Source organism: Plectropomus leopardus, chromosome 10, assembly GCF_008729295.1.
Source record: "Plectropomus leopardus isolate mb chromosome 10, YSFRI_Pleo_2.0, whole genome shotgun sequence".
NCBI classification, from domain to species: domain Eukaryota; kingdom Metazoa; phylum Chordata; class Actinopteri; order Perciformes; family Serranidae; genus Plectropomus; species Plectropomus leopardus.
In genome coordinates this window covers 7,092,477-7,105,286 of record NC_056472.1, presented here as the reverse complement: position 1 = coordinate 7,105,286, position 12,810 = coordinate 7,092,477, and positions in this window count along the sequence as shown.

The window sequence follows — 12,810 nt, the reverse complement described above, 5'->3', positions numbered from 1 at the left end:
CAGGCAACAGGCAGCACACAGAACATGCTTTATAGGCCATTACAGCACAAAGTGACAGGAGACATGGGTCAGATAAAGGTCAATTAAAACTGCAGCCGCTGGAAGAAAAATGTCAAACTTTTCTCTTAAAATACTATATTGCTCTACTTTTAGAAATGCTATTGAATAAAAACAGCTAAAACTGCTTTGCCATAAATTGACTGAAACAACAAAAGGATTTCTTGAATTAACCTGGATCGATATCAGTTTTTTTGTGCTATATTCAGGCCCTCTCATAAGCTATTTAACCCTTTGAACCTGAGCTAATCGGTTTGATTTCTTTTGAAAACAAGGTGAAAAGGCAACGACCAACTGGACAAGAAATGTCCCACAAAGAAATTAGAGCAAGGTGACAAAAAAAGATTAACTAAAAATGAGGGGAAAATATCCAGATAACAACATTCATAATTAAAATGATTTTATGTTATGTTAAAATAAAAAAATAAAATAAAACCTGTCAAATAAATACTTTTTTTCAGTCATTTTTATGTTTGTTTTGTTTTCTTTCCTTCCTTTTATTGTGCCCATCTTTAGGTGATTTTCTCATAACTTCACAAAAAAATGTTTTTCCAATTTTTGGGCCATGTCTTGTGAAGTTTTTTGTTGCTTCCTCCCCATGTTTTTGAAAGAAATCAAACCAATTTGATCAGGAATTTAAGTAGTATATATAGGTTTGGCGACAAAAACTGACATTAAACAAATGATCAAGCTTTTTCCCATAGTCTGTATAAACACTGTGACCACTGTGACATCACCAGTTAGCTTGTGCACTTTTAGCTCGTTTTGAAACCTTAAGTGTGGCAGCTTAGCCGTCGTCATCTTGGGGTTTTTGGAAGTCAGAAGTGACCATGTTTAGATGAAAGGTTGGAGTCATGGAGGATGGAGGGGTGCATCTGATATATAGACTGTAGCGACGCCTTGCAGACAGTCAGTCTGTCAAACAGCCCTGCTCCTAAATATATAGCTCTGGGCCTTAAAAATGTAAATGGGTGAGTTAACAAAAATATAAATAAATAAATTCCTGCCTTGAAATTAGCTTAACACCGGTGTCTATGGGGATTTACTCCATTATTAGACAAGTAACAAATCAAAATTCAAATGTAATGTATTAGCCATTATTAACTATTTGAAATAACTCTGGCTAAATTAAGGGAGAACTACCACCATCTTCAAAATTCATACATTCAATTACTATGGTCTAAGATGGTCCAAATTTAACAAGTCCTTTTCGAGTATAAAAACTAGAGTGCTTGAATTCAAATTTGTGATGTCATAGGGTATAAAGTCTGGAGTTGCTCAACAGACAATGAATTGGGATGTTTGAGAGACAGTAGCTCAATACTAACTGGGCTATGAAAATAAGATGTTGGATTTCTTAATTTAGGTTGCGTTCCCCTTTAAATCCTTTGTGTCTGCTTCTCTTGTGGAGTATTGTAAAGGACAACAGAAGCAGTAGTTGTGAGTCATGTGTGATTGCTTTAAAAAAGACATTTACAAGGTGAGAAACCAATAATCAGACTAAAATTTATAACTTTCCAAGACTGACTCCTTCTAATATCACAAAACCTTCATTAGTCAAAAAATTCTTGCTAAAAACGTGGTGGAACGAAATGCTTAATAAGAGATTTGGAATTCATTTTTCGGAGCATCCCAGATAACACCACTACTTTCTATCTCATCTGAAACAACCCAGCCATAAAATGATGCCATTGAGCGGGCCATTATACTCTAATCAGCCCTGAGGAGCTGAGAGTCTTCACTCCAAGTGTTAAACTCTCTTTGAATGGAAAACCAAACAATAAGAAGTAAATTACAGGTAGCTTTCAATATGTACAATGTGCATTTTTTCAGCAACATGAACAAAAGTCAGACATTTCCTTCACTGGTTGGCATTTAGTGTCAGAATGAATCAGCTCTTATGCACAATCAATTTGATTGCATCTTTATTGTGTGTGTCTGTGTGTGTGTGTGTGTGTTTAGCTCTTAACCTTCTGCAAAAGACAAACCGACATTGTGCGAGCCATAGATGATTATATGCAAAGATTTTTCTTCTGTACTTCTGTACGCTTTCTGCCTAAATACATATATGGCTGATGTTTTTAAGTCTGGATGTCAGGACATGTTTAAAGTTCCAGGGATCTTTACTCCATGGGCTCAACAGGGGCCTCTGGGTCATTACAAAACTTGGAATAAACTTGCTGTTCTCCATCTTTCTTAATTTTTCCCCACCCCGCTCTCTCTCAGCAGTGCATAGCAGTTTTACAGATTTACAAGGTGTTGTTTTTCCCAAGCTACACTAACCAGAGCACTTCAGAAACCATGGAAGTCAACTAACTTCCTGGGTTTCTTTAGTAGAAATGATGATATTGCAAAAACCTTAGCATACACTGCTGATTGCTGACTTTAATGGCTGGTGTGCTCTATGTATGAAGGAATCAATTACTGTTCGTGGATAATGTGTCTAGGCTTAAACTTTTATGCTTAAATGGTTACTAGGTGCATTTCTATTCAACTTTTTTATGCACACTTGTGTTTTCCTTTTTTTTAAATTTGAGGCAGAATGCCAGAAAAATATATATATAATAAAAGTCAGTAATTATCAAAAGTAATCATTGAATGTATAAATGATAGAAGTAGTTGCCATGACATCACCCATTGGTTTGAGGACTGCGGTTTTGAAGCATTGAGTTTTATATTACAGCTGCGCCATCTTCATTTTTTGGAACCAGACATGACTTTATAAGTCTAAATGAAATGTAAAGGGGTGAGTTACATAAAAATCCCCCGTTCAGTTGTCATGAATGTTAAAATAGCTGTTGAGACCACTTTGTACCAGGCTCTGAACATGTTTATTTCTGCTGTAAGGTTGGGCATTTCAACATAGGGACTGTAGTTTTTGGCACTTCAGTGTTGGCTTTGTTTTTTTTCACAATATCCCCACAAATTATTTTAATCTCCTCTGAGTTGATGTGTCAGTAAAAGCAAAATGTGCGAAAATGCAATGGAAATATGACAAATAAATCATTAATTTATGGACTACTTGCACTCAGTAGTTGGAAGTGTGAAAAAGGTCTGTACACTGAGACACCAGATTTTCATCAAGCAATTCAAACTAATACATGCATGAAACATTAATGGCATGATTCCGCTTTTTTTTTTTGCTTTTAGATTATCATTGTTTTAATTACATTGTCTTGTTGCGACGTCTTCTTCTGCTGTGCTTTATCAACTGTTCATCTCAGTGTTTCCAACTTCTAAAATCTATACAGAAGAAAAAAAAATTAGGCCAACGCAGAAATGCCAAAAACTGCAGTTCCCTCACTGGCCACTTGAGGCTGGCTCCCGAACAGAGTTGATTCCCATAGACCCTATTCCTACAGATGTTAAATGCACTGAAGCTTTCACTAAAGAGGTGGAAAATTAGGAGGAGGTAACCTTCTACAAACTTTTACATGAAAGGAACATTAATGTTTGATAACATTGTGTTGTTGCACCCTTTTCTTCTGCCATTATATGGCAACTGTTTTTCTCTTTCCACCTCCTAATATTTGCATAACAGAGGTGGATGGAAACACACATTCATTTGCATTTTCTCTTCATCAGTTCCTGGAAATCCAGATAACATTTGCATGAAAATTTGGATGGAAACTGGACTACTATTTGACATAAGGAAAAGTTTAAGGATGGCATGAATACATTCTTTCATTAATGGATTCCTCTATTTCTTCTTACAACTGGTTTGAATTAGCCTGAACATGAACAGGAGACAACGGAAGGGAAACATAAAATTTATCATAACTGTTCTCACATTTAATCAAGCCAAAAACGAACAAATACGACCTCATCACAGTTAACGTCACCCAAGGGAATACAATTTGCTTAGACCTCATGGATATGGCCTGTGGATCTGCACGTTTTCCTGAGCAGAAAATGAAGTTGATTGTGCGGGTCAAAGGTGACTGAGTTCCATCATAAAGCAATGAAACGGAGCTGGGGTCTGAGGCGCCCACATCATTTAAATTTAGGATGTGTCTGATGAGCCCTGACAGACCGTGGTTATTCCAGTGGGGCGAGCTGCTATTGTTGCCAGCGCAGATGTGGAGGTAGTTAAACACGAACATATGGTCCGGGAAACCGCAAATAGGCATGCACGCGCATGCAGTGACATACGTTCTGACACATTCATTCTACCTTAGGCGCACGCAAACCGTGGTTTCAAAGGGACAGGGAAAAGGCCATCCTGCTGTGCTGGAGCTCCCTCCCACCTGCTCCTCTGGGACCTGGAAATAAGGATCCCTGGAATGGCCTGTTGTTCCCCTCTGTCAGCATGTTCCTCTCACATATATATATCACACGCCTCGTGTGTTCCCGTGGAGCAAAAGTAAAAAGGCTGACATGGGTGTGGAAAATCATGAAGAGAGGAAAGTGGGCGGCTAAAGCAGAAAAGGAGGGAATTGGACTTAAGTTGATGGAGGAAGGTGAAGAAATTGGCACAATGGTAGGAGATCAAGCTCAAGGAATATGTAAAATATAGGGCCGAGTGGGCGGAGGGGTGTCTACGGGGATAAAAGTAGACTTGGTGATGAGTAGAATTCAAAAGAGGGCGTGCTAGCATATGCAGCAAGATCAGCTGTGGAGTCCTTTTGTATTTTTCAGACGTTGAAACTGTGTGGCACCAGAAAAGCTTTATGTGAAAAACAAACTGGCAATAACACACACACAAAAAAAAAACCCATCGTGCATCTATTTATTGTAAGGAATTGCTGATTGTATTTGACTATGTCAGTCTAATTGGAGAACGGCAGAAATATTAAAAATGCTTGAGGTATGTCGCCATAACAATATATGTGTATTGTAGAGACAAAGAACATGATGGCAATATAATCTGATCTGTGCATTTATTTGAAAATGGCCTTTGCATATATTTGTGTTATTCGTTCTACAGTTGCAGTGTGTTTGTATCAGGGTATTATCTGGATAAGGATATCCTATCATGGGTCATGGACATGGAATCAGCTATATGTTTCTTCATATTATCACCTTAAAATAAATAGTTGAGAAAAAGGAGCATTCATAACAGGAGCACTTTAGCAGCAGGTTTCATATTTTTAGTATGTTTCACTGGAAGCGCATTAAAAGGCAGCAGCTTTGGTCCACTTTCTGTTAGCGGATGTCATTCACATAAACTGCAAAACATAACACAACAGGAAATACAAAGGGACCCATTAGTGTTTATTGCAGCCTTCAAATGGTATCCTGTTCATCGTGTTCACAAGACAAGTCCATGTGAACCCTCTTGTGTTAATCACATCCTTGTGAGTGGAAATGTTTTAAAAGCTCAGTTCACAAGTTGTGTTGTGTTTGCTGACATGTTTTAGTAATTTTGCAATATATCCAAGGACAATGTTGATAGTTCCAACAGTTTCATCTTTTCCCTGCCATTCTGCCTTTGCATTTCCTGTATTATGTGACAGCCTCGCTAGCTAATTGTTAGCCTCTGTGGCTTCTAGACACCGACGGTTACATCCATACTACTATTGACTAGCAGCAGTGCTTTAATGACCACCACCTAAATGCAAAGCATAATGTGCTTTCCATGTGGTCACCACAAGCTCACAAGTTCTATTTGAAGGCAGCATGTGTTTCAAGTTTAAAGCAGCATATAGAATATAGTTGTGACATCAAATCTTCAACAATGTCCTTTTAAAGGCACAGTTTCTGGATAGAGACTGTTTGCATTTCCAACACATTCTCATCCCAACTCATCACATGTTGCCGCTTTGTAAGTGGACTTTTGCATCTATTAATTACATTTTAGGTATCCTTCTGTCTGCTGTTCATGCTCCAGGATATGGCTACTGTGATGTCAACAAATGCACATGGTGGGATGATGTGACACATCTTTATATTTAGACAACAGGAGCACATGGCAACCAATGCTGGACCATCAACAAAAACGCATGCTGCCACAGAAGGTTAGGTTTAGGCAACAAGGGCACAGATGGTAAGGATAAGGGGAAGGAGGCACATGGTGAGGTAGGTATAGACAAAAAAAATTACATTCAAATGTGAAGGAACAGTGGACATCTTCATCAAAGTCTGTTGTTTGTGGGGCCCATCCATCACCCCTCCCACCCGCCCTAAAGGTGTCCTTGCGTTTCTTATATTATGGCATTATAGGCAACCTGACACCGTCCTGCAGTGACAAGTTTCATCCTTCCATATTCTCAAGTGACACCACCCGTGGGTGTATCGTGTCAATGCAGCAGGTGTCGTCCAGCCATCCGCCAGTGTATAATGACAACGCAACCGGTTCTGTCCTGCCACATTCTCACCTGACATTGTCCAGCGGCATATCATTTATGCCAAAAGAACTGACAAAACTGCACTATTTTACAAGTTCAGAATGTGAATGGGCTGGCATTTCTCTGTGGATTGTGCTTTGTAATATTTTCACTGTATTTATAGAACATCTATACCTGCTTTATATTACAAAAGTCATGGAAATCTGATATTTTACGATATAGAACATCTAAGGTTTACACAGTTGCATTACACTTGTCTAAAAGCTTAAAAGCCCTTTGTTATTTTGCAGCTTATCTTCATTGCCCTCTTTGTTTGGCACAGGCTTTTACCTAAATTCCCCTTTTCAGTATACTTTATAAAAAGTGTCTGTAATAATAGCACAATCAGTGTATATGCAGTTCTTGCTCTAAACCATTGTTTCCCCCCGCAGTGACTCCGTAGGCAGTTTCTGTAAGTAACTTAGCTCTTCTTGAAGCTGTCTCATTACATTAAGGTTCAACATGCTGCATCTGTGCAGTTAAACAAACTTTTCTTTTATTTATACTTCCCTATTTTGTTCAACAAACCATGCAGTAATTTTTTTCATGCAATATTCAGTCTCTTTCATTTCCAACAGGTATGCCTTTATATGTGGCTCAGATATATAAAGTGAACTCTTAAACCCAAACAGGTTATTTCAGCTGGAGAAAAATGCCTCCACAAATGGTTTTGTAATTAAAAAGTTTGTTATATGAATCTGTGTGTCTGTGTGATTTGCAAGTTTCTGGGTTGAGAAAGAGAGAGATAAACTATACATCTTTTAGGAAAGAACAAACAAGGTGATTAGTGAGGAAGCTGTCAGTGTTTTTATTTTCTCAGAACCAATTTGGATACCTCTCACGCTCCTTTCATAAACTCTGGGTGGTTATGAAGGTGCAGAAATGATGTGTTTTTGAGAGCTGTTTGATTTTAAAGCACAGCTTTTCATGATAGCTTTTATTGTAAATCTGATCTGCTTTATAAATCAAAGGGATATTAAGCAGGTTGGTGGCAGTTTTCATTTTCTTCAGGATGATTTTAGATCTTATGTCATTTAGACATAGCTGCTTACAGGCAAAATAGGGTATGCAGTTGATGAAGAAAAATTACATCCCTTGGGAAACAAGACCAGTGAGTCTCAAGCCATTAAAGCAACAACAGCTCTACAACGATGCAGATTTTCTACCGAGGTAATGTATCAAACTAGTTGTTTGGCCAGCCAATCATCCAAAACCAAAGAATTCAGCTTACAATCATGTAAGACTAAGCAAGGAATCCAATAAGACTAAGTAAGACTATGTTGTTGGTTTTTGTTGTTTTGTTTATATTGTAATTTTATAGGCTTCCACATGGAAAGATTATTATTATAAATTTCTAATCATTCAACCACTCACAGCACTTTTACACCACATGTCACATTCAGCCATCCACACACATATTCACACATCAGCGGCGGAGCCTACCATACAAGGTGCTACCTGTTAGTCAGTAACCATTCTTACTCACTCATGAACCAGTGGAACAGCCATCAGGAGTAATTTAGGGTTCAGACTTCAACATGTGGACTGGAGAAGCCAACGATCAAGTTGCCAATCTTCCAGTTAGTGGAAGACCTGCTATGTTTTGCTTATTAGCCATCACCATATTGATTTACAGTTTTATGCTGATAATACACAACTTTATATCTCTGTCACACCAGCTGCCCCTGATAGAAAATGTAGGTAAAATTTGTAAAAGTGGTAGAAATATAGTACAGATATATCTGCAAATACTGTTATAGATAACATGTATGTATTATCTGTCAATATAGCAATTGTGTAAGAGGTGTAAAAGCGATAATTAGTAGTTGTATCAGAGGACAACAGCAAAAGTAGTACAACCTTGAAAAGTCTATGCCTCCTAGAATATTTATTAACACTACCTGACACGATTAATTCCCAGCCTAAGATAAATCACCATTTTCCTTATTGTGAAATCGTATTTTCTGCTTTCCAGAGGAGGCACAAACTTCCCACACTGCTGCTCTCAAAGCGAAACAAACGGCTGAGATCTGGAGTGAAAGGTGCTAGTCTTTGACTGAAGAGAGGAATTTTCTCTGTGACAGACTGGAGAATGGAAATTTTTAAGAAGGCGCAGTTTGACAGATAAAATTGTCTCAATATCTTCATTTTTCTGTGACAGCCCTAAAGCTGAGAGCTGAAGGTGCAGAACAGTCACCTTATCAGACACCTACAGCGTCCCAGCAGGCTTTGGGCAGCTGAGCTTCCAAAGTCTCCAAAAGACTACGGCTCAAATGCTTCAGATAGATCAGAGGAAGAGCCAAAGAAAAAGAGGAAGGGGAAGAAAAGTAAAATCAAATGAATGACAAGCTGATTTATGTTGAAGCAACAGAAAAATGTGTATGAAAAGTTGTGTAGTGATGGCTACACAAGCAAAAACCATTATGGGTTTACATTATGTGTTTCATCTTAAATTATGTCACACTGATGGATACAAATTTTGAATCAAGACTGATTGGTTGGATGGTTAAGGTTAACATAAAGGTAAGCCAGTTTTCTGGCCTTAAAAATGACCTGAATGGTGGTGGCAGTGTGTTGTGACTCAGTATGATGTCTCTTTGTTTCCTTTTTCTATTTATTTAATATGTGCATCTATAAATGTGCATACAAATGCATGGCACTGTTTATTTTGAGGCTAAATGCTGACCTCATCATTGCTATGAAACAAATCAAAGATCTGCTGGTTGTTAAATGTCATATTTTCCTTGTTAACATCATGGCTACAAATCTTTTATTTTTTTGTGGACAGCTTTTTGTAGTTTGCATTTCAATGTTGTAGTCCATAGTATAGCATATTTATGTAGCACTGAGAAAGTTTGACATAAATGGCAATGACAACAGTCATGACATTTCACATGATGTCACTTTATACTTAGAGTGGTTCTCATTAACTTTTCTTTATTTGTACTTTTATTTGTCTTTCTCAGTGGAGCATGTACACCCTATGACAGCGATAAACTTATCAACTCATCGTCGGGATTAGATTAAGTGCAGCGGTCCTTAAAAGGATCAAAGAATCTTTCTATCACCCAGCCAGACCAAACATCACCACGGGCAGTGTGACCACCCCGAGAAGAGAGCCAGGATAAGAGCTAGGCTAGTCCAGCTTTGACCTAGGGCTGTTCCACAACCCAGCCTGCTCCTGGCTGATGTCCCGTTGCTGGACAGTTGAATGGATGAAACTCATTTGAACGCATTTGGCTGGGGCCCGGGGTCTGGCAGATGAAGTAGGAAGGGTTGCTTCTGTGGCAGAGATTGTCCTTTTAAAACACAATAGAGAACAGTCATTAACCGAAGTGCCTTGCAGGTCAGGATCTGTTGTTTCATTACCAGCAATAAGTAATAATACTGAGTAGTTATTTTAGGCTGTTTTGTTTTGTTTTGACAGTAAATTATATAACTCCTTTGGACAATATGACTAAATTAAAGTTTTAGAGAGAGATTTGCGTGCAATTGAGTTGACACTAACCCCAAGGCCCCTTTTGGTTTAAATATAAAAAGGTCTCTCCAAATTATTAGGAAAGTCTTAAGTACTGCCTTGCTTAATGTTTTACCTCATGCAGGCAAGTTTTATTACTCGCCTCTTCCTCTTTTGGCTCATGTCTGAAACAAGTCTTGTATGTGGTACCCAGTGCCCAGTTTTTCAAAAGAGGAAATTCCTATATACTGCCCTACTACTTGCTAAAATACCTTTATTATTATGTTAAACAGTATTTGGGTCATCGGACCTTCATCAGGTTGAATTAAAGAACAAAAAAGAGGGGTACAAAGAGCTTGCCAGAATATCTTTGAAAGTCATTGTGGAAAGAATGAAATTCAGCAGTTGACCTATAATGTTGTAATACAGGCAGTTGAACGTTTTTATTCCATTTCTCTTTGTGCTGCAACACTGTCCATAATGTACAATCTTTTCTGTAAGAAGGCCCTTAAAGCAGATTTCCCCATGTGCTGTGCTCCCTGGATGAATGAGACAAACTTTCACTTGATGTTGAGGTTGTCAGGTTTCTTTAACAACTGTGAAAAACGAGAACAACCAATGATGCTTGACTTTGTTCCTCTGAAAATGCCCAGACGGAAACAGAAGTGTGATAACCATCAAAGTGAGCTGTTAGTGTAATACCAATGATGTGTTTTCCTTTGACACTGGGATGGTTCGTTGTGGACATAAATACACACCACTGCTTTTAAATGGGTTAATTAAGACTGTATCATTGGCAGCAGATGATAGCATGAACACAGCCATCAGTCTAATTAAAGTGCTTAAAGCCTTGCATTTGCCAGCCTAATCACACCACCATTATTGGTTTTTGCAGCATTTCTGCTGAGCACTCCAGTGTTGATGTTTAAATCTGCATCCTCCTGTTCTTATTAGTGTTTTGGGGATGTATTATTCTGGATCTGCTATACATATCTGTCAGTTTAATAACCCTATTCAGCATGAGAAACTGAAAATAATTGCGGACCATAAAATGGTCATAAACCGCATCCTAGCTGATAGATTGTGCTGATTTGGGATGTGTTCTTCAAGATCCTACTTTTCACAGATATTCTCATCTTTCTGAGCTGCTTTTGAGTCACACAATGGTTTCATTCAGGAACTGATCATTTCACTACCAAGCTTGATGTATGCCTGTGGTTTGAGGTTTTTATTGCATAGTGCACAATAATGTTCGCATTGGGAAGAGTCTTTGGCAATTAGGTGGGTGGGGGGAGAAGTAATGGTAGGAGTAGACTGAATCACCTTTGACTCACACTAACAACAACAATCACTTCGCCAATTGATTTAAATGGCAGAGATATGTGTAATCGACAGACGTGTTTATTTCTGTCATTGCTTTCAGCTGTAATTGTGATATTTAAGGATGTAGTTATACTTGTTGGCCCGACCTACCTGATGTGTCTGCTGAGGCTTATGTTGTGTAGGCTACTGCGTTGCTTTGCTGGCATCTTTGAAAAATCAAATCTATTGGCACAGAAGCTAAGGTTCTGCTGTGGACGGGAACCACAGCAAAACCTTAGCTTCTGATTTTAGTTGCCTAAAAAAAGGCTAGTTTAAAAGTAAGCTATATTTGGAATATTTTCCACTTTACCTTGCACACTAAAACATCAGGGCAGCTTTAGACCAGCAACTCTCATGTTCTGTGGAAAGCAATTATTATTTTTGTTTATGGAGTCTGGTGGATTTGAGATGACAGCTTCACTTCCCCACCAGAGAGGGCTGTTAAACAAGGTAAAGTGGTGAGAATATTCTAAATATAGTGTACATTTACATTAATATTAATGTTTTAGTTGGCTCATTGTTTGCTTAGGGAGGCCATGGCAAATCTAGTTGATTCTCTCTTTAGAGAGTCTCCAATTAGACTCTTTAAGGTGTGAGGAGTGGCATATGTTCCACATGAAAGGAAGGTCCCATGATATAATTCTGTATAATAATTAGCCATGTGCTCCTTTTTGGGAGAGTATGTAGAAACTGTCCTTTAAAGCAATGCATGTTTGTTTTTGGGATGTAGGGCTGTGACACAAAGAGCCTTTTGGTCCAATGGGACATTTTTTGGACTACTAAGGTTTCAGAGTTATGAGGTGTCCGAACATGACATGGCGCCAACCTTTATTGTCATAAAAGGAATGAATAAATACTACAAAACATGGAACTGGCAGCCCATTCACTAACAAAGTACTGCTTGTATCAGCTACTCTGTTGACCTTGTGCGTTTCAGCAACGATGAAGTGCTCTGACTCTGTTACTTTGTCTTTAAACTTCCTGTATTACAGAATAAGTTGAATGAGTGTGGCCATTTGAACCATCTGGTAATACAGAATTTCTTCTTCCAAACAACTGAAAATGAGCTTATCATTGAGTATGAAGCTTTTATTCCAAATGAGCTATTATATATAACATAGCTGGGTGAAAAGAGGTGACTTAATTCATACCTGCAAATGAGATCCATGACCAAAAGAGTGAAAATCATCTGGTTTGGTGATTTTTTTGTGATGCAAATAACATATTGTTAAGTACATCATTATACTAATAAGTTGTGTCTTGTGCTCTTGGGGAAGTTTACCATAAAAACTATTACTTCAACACTCAAAAAAAGCAAACTTAGATTTCAAGATAGATTAAAAAAAAATTGTGAACCAATACCTGATTTGTGTTAAATGATCTTCAGAATGTTCCTTATCAATTATGTGTTTGTGTTTACAGACATATTTAGTCTCACAAAAATATTGCAGGAAAAGTGATAAGTAGGGTCATATCCTGTAGTTCATTAAGACAACATGAGAAGCCTTCAGATAACTACCTGTGAATAGCTAGTGTTAAATGGTATATTGTTCCTGTTAATCAGATGGTTTCCCTCTTGTGCTCAAAAGGTAATTATCTCGTTGCCCG